This window comes from Vitis riparia, chromosome 18 (assembly GCF_004353265.1).
Source record: "Vitis riparia cultivar Riparia Gloire de Montpellier isolate 1030 chromosome 18, EGFV_Vit.rip_1.0, whole genome shotgun sequence".
Taxonomy (NCBI): Eukaryota; Viridiplantae; Streptophyta; class Magnoliopsida; order Vitales; family Vitaceae; genus Vitis; species Vitis riparia.
The window spans coordinates 20,778,414-20,787,971 of NC_048448.1; positions in this window are offsets into that span (position 1 = coordinate 20,778,414).

The following is a 9,558-nucleotide window of genomic DNA, read 5'->3' on the forward strand; positions in this document are numbered from 1 at the left end:
ATCTAAAATCAAGCCAAAGCTCACTTACACTCAAAATCAAGCAATCAGACTCAAAAACTAACCTAAGGGAACCAAGCCTATAAAAGCATACAAATGGAATATATCCTAAAAAAAAATAAAAATCTAAGTGAGACCTACACTAAGCTTGAAAGGCAGCCAAGAGATTACTACAAGTTGAGAGAAGTACAGAAAGACATCTAATGCTACATGTGCTAAGAGGACAAAATGGAGGGTTTACAAGTATGATGAGAGATTCTCTAGTTTTTCTAGACATGTTCTTCATCGCAAGGAATTGATTTGGGAACATTCAGATCCATGTATGATAACTTTTTCTCTAGATCTATATTCTATAATGATTTTTGAAGCCCTTATTTTCCACTGCATTAGATCTAAAGAGCTCTTAAGATAGATTCATGTACCCTATGAGATCCAAGGCATGAGAATGGAGTAATCCAAGGTTCCCAAAAAAATGTCCATTAGGGGTAGAAGGAGTAATTTCCTGAGTTACCCACTTTAGCTCCTCTCAAGTGAGTATTATGTCAAAATTCCTTTTCCAATCCACATAGTTAGGTCTTGTCAACTTATTAGCAGTGAGAATGAGATTAATCGGATTATAAGGCATGATATTTATAACATAAATAAAATCATGTATTAATTAATTGAGCATACACAACAAGTTGGCAATTAATTTAGCAAAAAGGTAGTGCTCTCAAACTACATATTTTTTTTACAAGGTATCCTAGTATCAAAAGAGTCAAGCCTATGGTGGGCAGGTCATAATTTTATTAATAGTTAAAGACCCTCTCAAATTTATCTCCCTGCCTTAACCATAAAGGTAGTAAAAGACAAGATCAACATACCTTTTTAATTTGGCTCATGGACTATGCGAGCGGGACTACGGTGGAAAATTCAACCACTCCATATCACATGTTAAGTGTATAACCATTTTCCTTGAACTATCAATGTTACCAAGTAAGGAACCCCACTAGTGAGGTGATTGTTCCTACTACAAACATGTCTAGTCTTGTCCTAAAGAAGAGTCCATATCCCTTCATTCTTAGGGCCCAACTCACCGGTGGGATGATGATGATTTCAAATCAAGATGGGCTTGACCATGGAGGTCATAGGCTTTGCTAAGGCCCTCTCCCACTTAATCTTTTGAAAAGAAAGAGTTTTAGTAATTATGGTAACTCTTCTTAAAATAAATTCTTACTCATAAGATTTTCCAAATTCATTATTTATTTCTTAAACTGGGACTCTTGTGCTAAAAGAATTGTTTTCTTATTTCTTATCATTGAATTATCCAAACAGAATGATTTGCTCCTTCTATTTAGGGAGGAGAACCTGGAGGACCAACTACAGGTATAGTTTTCCTTCTCTCACCAAGAAAGAATAGGAAAACCTCCTAAAGTTTAATAAATAGATAGTTCTAAAGAAATTATAATATATTTTAATAACAACCAGTTACAAAAAAAATAACATTAGAAAAAAAAAGTCCCATGAAAATTTTATTTTCTTAAGAAAAATCTAAAAAATTACTTTAGCTTATTTTATTTAAAACAATATCTTGGCAAACTATCTTAATCATGAATTATCCATCATATATTTTTCCAAAAATAATTTATTTCCTTAAATTAGAACCTTGTGCTAAATAAGAAAGATTTTATTTCATAAAGACTTGGAAAAATTAAAGTTCTTCCTTAAAATAAAAAGATTCTTAGAGATTTGAAATCTAAAAAGATTTATTTTGAGAAAAAATCTCTGATAGTTTAATTTTGAAAATGAAGTAGGTTCCTTATTTATTTTCAAGTTGTCTTTTCTTACAATAAAAGATTTCCTAATACCTAGCACATTCCAATTTAATAAATTATCTAAAACAAGAAAAACATATGAAAATTTATTTAATTGAGAATACCAAAATATACCCTATGCCATAAAAAATTTTAAAAAAATCATAAAAGACATAAGAGGAAATTAAATAAATAATTCTCATAGCCTTAGGGATTCTATTGCAAATTTGGTAATTAAAATTTGGATAAAATCCAAATTACAAAAATAGTCCTACAACCACAGATAGGGTTATTGAAAAAAAAAAAAAAAAAAAAACCAAAAAAGAAGCCCAAATAACCAAAAACAATTTGGTCGGAACTCAATCCCATAATTGCATGCCTTTTGCACAGTCTTGCTTCAATTAACTATATCTCCGTCATTTCAACTCTGAATTGTGATATGTTTGAAGCTTTGAATTCCTAACTTCATAATCTTCAAAATCATATGTGGTTTGCCCTAAAACCCTCATAGGAAATAGCCCCGATTTTGAGTTAAATTCAGCATCACTGTGTTGCCATGCTCTTTGCGCAGCCTTGCTTCAATTGGCCATATCTCCCTCGTTTCAATTTCAAATTGCAATTTGTTTGAAGTGTTGGATTCCTGACTTCCTAACCTTCAAAATCATATGTGGCTTATTCCAAGAAACTCATGGGAAGTCATCCTAATTTTGTATTAAAGTTGACATAACTATGTTATCATGGATCTCAAAACAAGAACTTTCAAGAATCTTTCTTTTTCCTTAAATCACCCTAGGAACTCATGAAAGAAACTTCAAGAAGCCTTATTTTCTCTTGGGTCACTATAGATGGATAAAAAAAAACTGAAATTTTTACAATAACAAAAAATTCCTATGCTCCTATAATGGAGCTTACAACTCATCTATTGAAAAGAAAATATTTTTATAAGCAAATAAAAATCCTATACCCCTTATGGGGTGTGCAACCCAGTCTAGAGAAAACAAACAATTCAATCACAATTATAATCATCATACATTTAACAATAACAATCATACATTCATCCCTAGGGCCATGGGATGAAAAATAGAGTGAGCACACCCTAAATGAGATCTAACATGCAAAATCTTATCCTAAAGCTCTGATACCAGCTACTAGGAACCCTAGATTTCTCCATTCCCTTACATTGGATTGTATAGGTGCATGCAAAACTACCTTAGGCCTTTATATTCTATGCAATAGAAGCAAAAAACATATTTTTAAAATCCTAGGATCAAGAGGAAAGCCATTAGAGAACTTTACCTTTGATTTGGATGTTCCTAAATCAATTATACTTGGTGAAGATGAAGAACAATGAATATGGAAGTCTCATACACTCAAGATCTTTCACCCAATGACTCAAACCACAATCTTGGCACACCAAAGTGTGGGCTTTGGAAGAGAGGATCACTTGGCTCTCACTATCTCTCTTTCTCGGCACAACAATTTTCAAGTCTTTTTTCCCCTAATACCAAACCCCACATGAAGTTTATAATTCAATGAGTTTAGTATTGTGAGTGAAAGTGACTTATTACTTAAAATGGATGTTAGGATTAGGTACTTCCTATTATTGTTTTAAACACCCATACCTCCATAATTACTAGACCCTAAAAACTATAACAAGGTGATTTATATCAAGAATAATTAAAGCACTTTATTTCCCATAAAAGGAAGCAACAACTAACTATTCTACTTTTGACAGTCAAAATGTGATGACATTGAATTAATAGTAGCAGCTAACAATCAAATTTTTATACAAGCAATTAAAAATTGGAAAAATTTTGAATGATTAAAGGAAAAATCTTGAACAATTTCTAAGATATATATCATGAATTCAATTTTGCTAAAAAGTATGAAATCAACTCTATAGTTAAATGTTTTGATAAGTTAATGCGCAAAACCTATAAATCAAGTAGTTTTGATAGAAAAACTATAACAAATTTTATGATCTTGTGCTCAATGATACAATAACCAAACTTAAGAAGGAAATGGTGAAGAAACCTAATGCCACATTGAGTAGCTTCTGGTTTTTTTAAAATTAGAATATGATATGTCCTTTCTTATACCTATGTTATTACTATTGAAGACATTACAATAATATTGAGACAAGATCACCATCAACTGCATTACATTATGCGTAGTTGATAGAATGATTTATTATAGGGAAGTTGAGACTAAGAGAATTGAAGGATAAGACAAATACAAACATAATTATACACTTTGTGACTTTTCCAATAATGATCCTTATTGGAAATACTTGTGGCCATCAACATCAAAATTATAGCATACCAACATCTAAAATAAGGCGAGCTCTACAACAAACCCAAGATACCACATAGATAAACTACTACTAAATAGAAGAAAGATCCTAGTAATGTCTAGGATAATGGTATGCAATGAATATATTTAATCAACATAGACATAAACATATATACCCTAAATATTGAACCAATTATGAATCTTTCTATGCAGTATTAGAAGAAGCATAATCAGTTCAGTATAAAAAGAAACTTAAAAATGAGAAACCCTCTCTAGCTAGGACCAAACCTAAAGGAACTACATTAAGGAAACATGAGAAAGAGAGATCCAACAGTTTAGCTAAAATTCATCTTCAAACACCAAGAAGCATCCTCAAAACTTAGGTGGCCATCATAAAATCTTGAATCAAACTTTATGTTCTGTGCTTCTATTCAAGTATGCTAGATATCAACACCATGTATGTCACATTGGGAATATTTCAAATCAAAAATCTCTATAACTACTTTTGATATAGGGAAGACAAACAAGTTTGTGTTAAAATATTCCATCAACTAAATTGTGAAATGAAAATAAACATTTCAAATATAAACCAACCATAATCTTCTATAACATATGCCAAGACCTTCTCATATATATATATATATATATATTGCATATTTTCTTTGCATCTAAATTAAATATTTTTTTATAAAAGAAAACATTCCCAAGTAGCAAGTGTAAAGAAAAGAAGAATTATAAAGAGCTGAAAAGCCTCTCAAAAATATCAAGGAGAGGTTATACAATATTTATACACTTGAAGTAGTTACAATCTGATTTTAATTAGATAGTAATTTGAATTTTAAATATAGAAAACAAATTGATAATATCCAAAAATTACCAACTTATCAACTAATACACAGTGTGATAAATATAGGTTTGTTAAGTTTTATCTCTATTAGTTTGAAAATATTTATTATCCTTTACATGCCCCCTCAAGAGAAACGGATTGGTAGTGATAGTGAGCTTGTTTTTAAGCATCTGAAAATGTTGAGTCCTAAGATTTTTGGTGAAGATATCTGTAATTTGATCATTGGTAGAAATGTGTCTAATAGTGAGGTTACCTTGGAGGACCTTTTCATGAACAAAGTGGAAATCAATTTCTACATGTTTCATTCTAAAGTGCATGGTCGGATTTCTAGCAAGAAATGTAGCTCCCAAATTATCATGCCATAAGATAGGAGAACATTGTTGAACAATACCAATTTCTTTAAGCAAGGATTGGTTCCATGACAGTTCTGCAATTGCTAGTGCGATACCTCTGTACTATACTAGAACGAGCTATGACTTTTTGCTGGGTTGCTTACCAAGATATAAGATTAGGACCAAGATAAATAGCATAACCACTCATGGATTTTCTATTATCGGGATTGTTTGCCCAATTTGCATCAATATAGGCCAAAAAAGGTAAAGAAAATGCACTAGTGTTAAGTATTGAAGTGTGCCAACAATACTATGATAAGTGTGAGGGTCACTCATAGGATCACCATCATGAATAGAGAGTTGTTTACCAGCAATAATTGGGTTGAAAGTAGTTTATCATCATCCATTTTTGTTCGAACCAGCAAGTCATGGATATACTTCAACTGAGTGAGATAGAGAACATAACCATGGCAAGAGGCTTCTAGTCCCAAAAAATAATGAAGATCTCCCAAATATTTTAAGGCAAAATTCTTGTTGAGATATGAAGTTAGGGATTGGATAAGTGATATGCTATCACCTGTGAGGAATATGTCATCCACATAAACTAGTGAAATCAGAGTATGTTGATTGTTTCAAAACAGAAACATGGAGGAATTAGTAATGGAATGTCGGATGCCACATTTGAGAAGAGTTTCACGTAAACGTTGGAACCAAGCCTGAAAAGCTTGTTTGAGACCATCTAACGCCTTTTGTAATTTGCAGACATAATAAAGAAATTGAGAGTACACAAAACAAGGCGGTTGAACCATATATATGTCTTCCATAAGAAGTTCATTCAAGAGGCAATATAGACATCTAATTGGCGGATATGCCAATTATGGGAGATCACAAATGATAGAACAATGCGGATAGTGGTTGCTTTGACCACTAAGTTGAACGTTTTAGTGTAATTAACATCTGGAAATTGATGAAAACCTTTTGCAACTAACCAAGATTTGAATCTGTCCATGGTGCCATCAGGTTTCTATTTGATAAGATAAACCTATTTGCAGCCAACAACATTGGCAAGAGAATGTGGTGGAACAAAAGACCGAGTTTGATTATGCATGAGAACAACAAATTCAACATGCATAGCCTGTCGCCATGGAAGCTTCGGTAAAGATACGAGGTTTACAAGGGATGGAATGGAAGGGTGATGAAGAAAAAAGGATTTAGGTTTAAAAATACTAGATTTGGATCGGGTTTACATAGTATAGGTATTTGTAGGCTTTATTGGTTCTAGTAGAGGTCTATCAGTGGGGAGTGGTTGGGCAGGAAGTGGAGCACGTGGGAGCTGGGAGGAGAGAGGTTAAGGTGGGTTCTGGTAATTGGGCATGGATTGGAGCACGTAGATGGAGTTGTGGGGTTTGCTGAATATGGGAGAGAGAGAATGAGGAAGCTTGTGGCAGTAAGGGGATAAACACTTGTAGGGGCTAAGATAGCAAGTCTAATGGCTTGGAAATTGGACTAGAAAGCTTGAAAAAATCAGTGGAGAATGGGAAATAATTTTCATTAAAAATAACATGCCCTGAAATAAGGATTTTCCTAGAATTGGTGAGACACAAATACCCTTTATGATCTACGTTGTAGCCAAGAAAGATGCACTTTAAGGAGTGAAATTGGAATTTTTGTTTGCTAAGAGGGCGAGTAAATGGGTAACATGCACAACCAAATATGCGAAGAAAGAAGTAGTTGGGTTGATGGTGGATTAATTTTTCCAAAGGAGATATGTTTTGAAGAATTGGGGTTAGAAGACGATTAATGATGTAAATAGAGAAGGCAAAGGCAGAATTGGAGAGGCAAAGATGCATGAGCAAGACAAGTCAGGCCCATTTCAACAATATGACAATGTTTGCGTTCACCTTTTCCATTATGTTGATGTGCGTGTAGATAGGAGAACTAGTAGTGTATCCCATGGGATTCAAGAATTTTTCGAGAAGCTGTAGATGAAAATTCTCCACCCTCATTAGTTTGAAGAGATTTTATTTTTGTTTCCAATTGATTTTCAACAAGAAGTTTAAATTTGATCAAACATGACAAGGCTTCAGATTTGTTTTGTAAGAGATATAGTCATGGTGTAACGTGAAAAATCATCAGTAAAATGTATGTAGTATCGAAAGCCTTTTGTGTAGATCATGGGGGATGGTCCCCAAATGTCACTGTGAATAAGCTGAAGTGACTTGGTTGTTTTTTGAACAAGAAGTTTGAAAGACATGCGCTTGTGTTTGCCAAACTAACATGAAGCACAAAATTCAAAATTTTTATTAAAATTGAAAGGCAAATTACAATAGGAAAGAACTTGCGATAAAAACCTAAGGGATGGATGACCTAATTGAGCATGCCAAATGTGAGCCTAAGAAGGTGAATTGGTTAAAGCATTTGACATTTTGAAAAGAGAAAGAATTCGGTTGTGAGACTACACTAGCTGGACGAACTGGACTTAATGAACAAGAACATGCCGACATAAGTTGTGATTGTTCAATAAACTTGGCATCGTGGATGAGTGCCATGACCCATTTCGTTTATGCTACTGCCACCACGTCCCCTTCCTCTAACATTGAACTGAAAATGACTTTGTTGACTATTGTGATATTTTGGTGTTGATTTTAGCTTCGAAGATGTCACAGCAGTTAGGTTGGCAGAAGATTAATTAATATCATCCAATGTGGTTGTTGCATTTTGCTACTCCAAACAAATTTGAAAGATGGTGAGTAAAGTGGATAATTTAGATAAAGAGATCAATGCAAGTCGGGCAAGGATCAAGGTCACAAAAAGGTTGTATTCAACTCCGAGTCCACCTAAGATGTGAAGGACTAGTCTTTGTTCATCCACAGGTTCTCCTGCTGCTACCAATTTATCTGAAATATTTTTCATTTTGAGAAGATAATCATCAATGTCGAACTCATTCTCTTGTATTTTGGAGTTGAAACTAAAGTTGAATGATATTGGATGATGTTTGGGAGGCCAATAAAGTTTCAAGGTGGTCCAAACTGCATGAGAGGTTTGACACCCAACCATGTGGCTTAAAATGGTTTCAAAGAGAAAGGCTAATAACCAACACAAAAAAAGTTGGCTTTATCGTTCCCACGCAATATAATCAAAGTTGATACTCTGGGTTGATTCTTCTTGATATTTGGGAGGACAAAGCAGTGTCCCAAAGAGAAAACCACCGAGATTATGGCCTTTGATGGCATGTATAATCTATGATTTCTAGAGAAGATAGTTACTCCGGTCAAGTTTGATGGGGATGGGGTGGTTAAAGATATTATGAAATAATGAGGGTGTTGTAAGAAAGTAGATAACTCTTTAGTGGAAGACATTGGATGTTAGTCAAAGATGGCTTTGATGCCATGTAAAGAAGAAAAGAATTTTGAAATGTTGAAAAGCCTCTCAAAAATGTCAAGGAGAGGTTATACTATATTTATATACTTGAAGTAGTTATAATATGATTTAATCAGATAATAATTTGAATTTTAAGTATAGAAAACAAAGTGATAATACACATTGTGATAAATATAGGTTTGTTAAGTTTTATCTTTATCAGTTTGAGGATATTTATTATCCTTTACATTAAGGATGGTCAATGTAACAAAAAATTTAGTCAAAGACATAATCTAAGTTGCAATCGTTTCATGGCTATGTTAAAAGAGAGAGCCTAGATTTCAAAACTTGTAGCAAGAGCTTTCCCAACTTATAAAGAATTCAAGTTGAAATATGATGACCATCATTACCAAGAAAATAATAATAATAATAAAATTTAAAAATCAAATGAAATCAACTAAGATAAAGACTCATCATGTTGTAGGTAAAGTGTCATTTTTATTTTTTATTCTCAAACCTTATATGGTGAAAAATTTTATGATTCAAAAATTTTCTTCATTTTCCCATTGTTTTCTTAGCATTCGCATGATTGTAACTACTAAGAAGTTGGAACAACACCTTTAACTCAAAGCTCAAGCCAAACACAGGTTTGGAATTATAAATTCTTCAATGATTTATAAATCGGTGCTTCTTATGCTACAAGCAAGCCTCAAAGTCATGCACAAAGTGAGATTAGCTTGCATTTGTGAAGTAGCAACTCTTGTTTGATGAGTCGCACGATGGAAACATCAATGATAATTATGCTATGAAACAAAAGGTTTAAAATTCGAGATTTGAAACAAATAGTGATTTGGGGAGGCCATGTTGTGAAATTATTAAAGTGGGCCCACATATGTTGATTAATTGTAAATTATTAGCTATCATTTTTGTTTAGCCT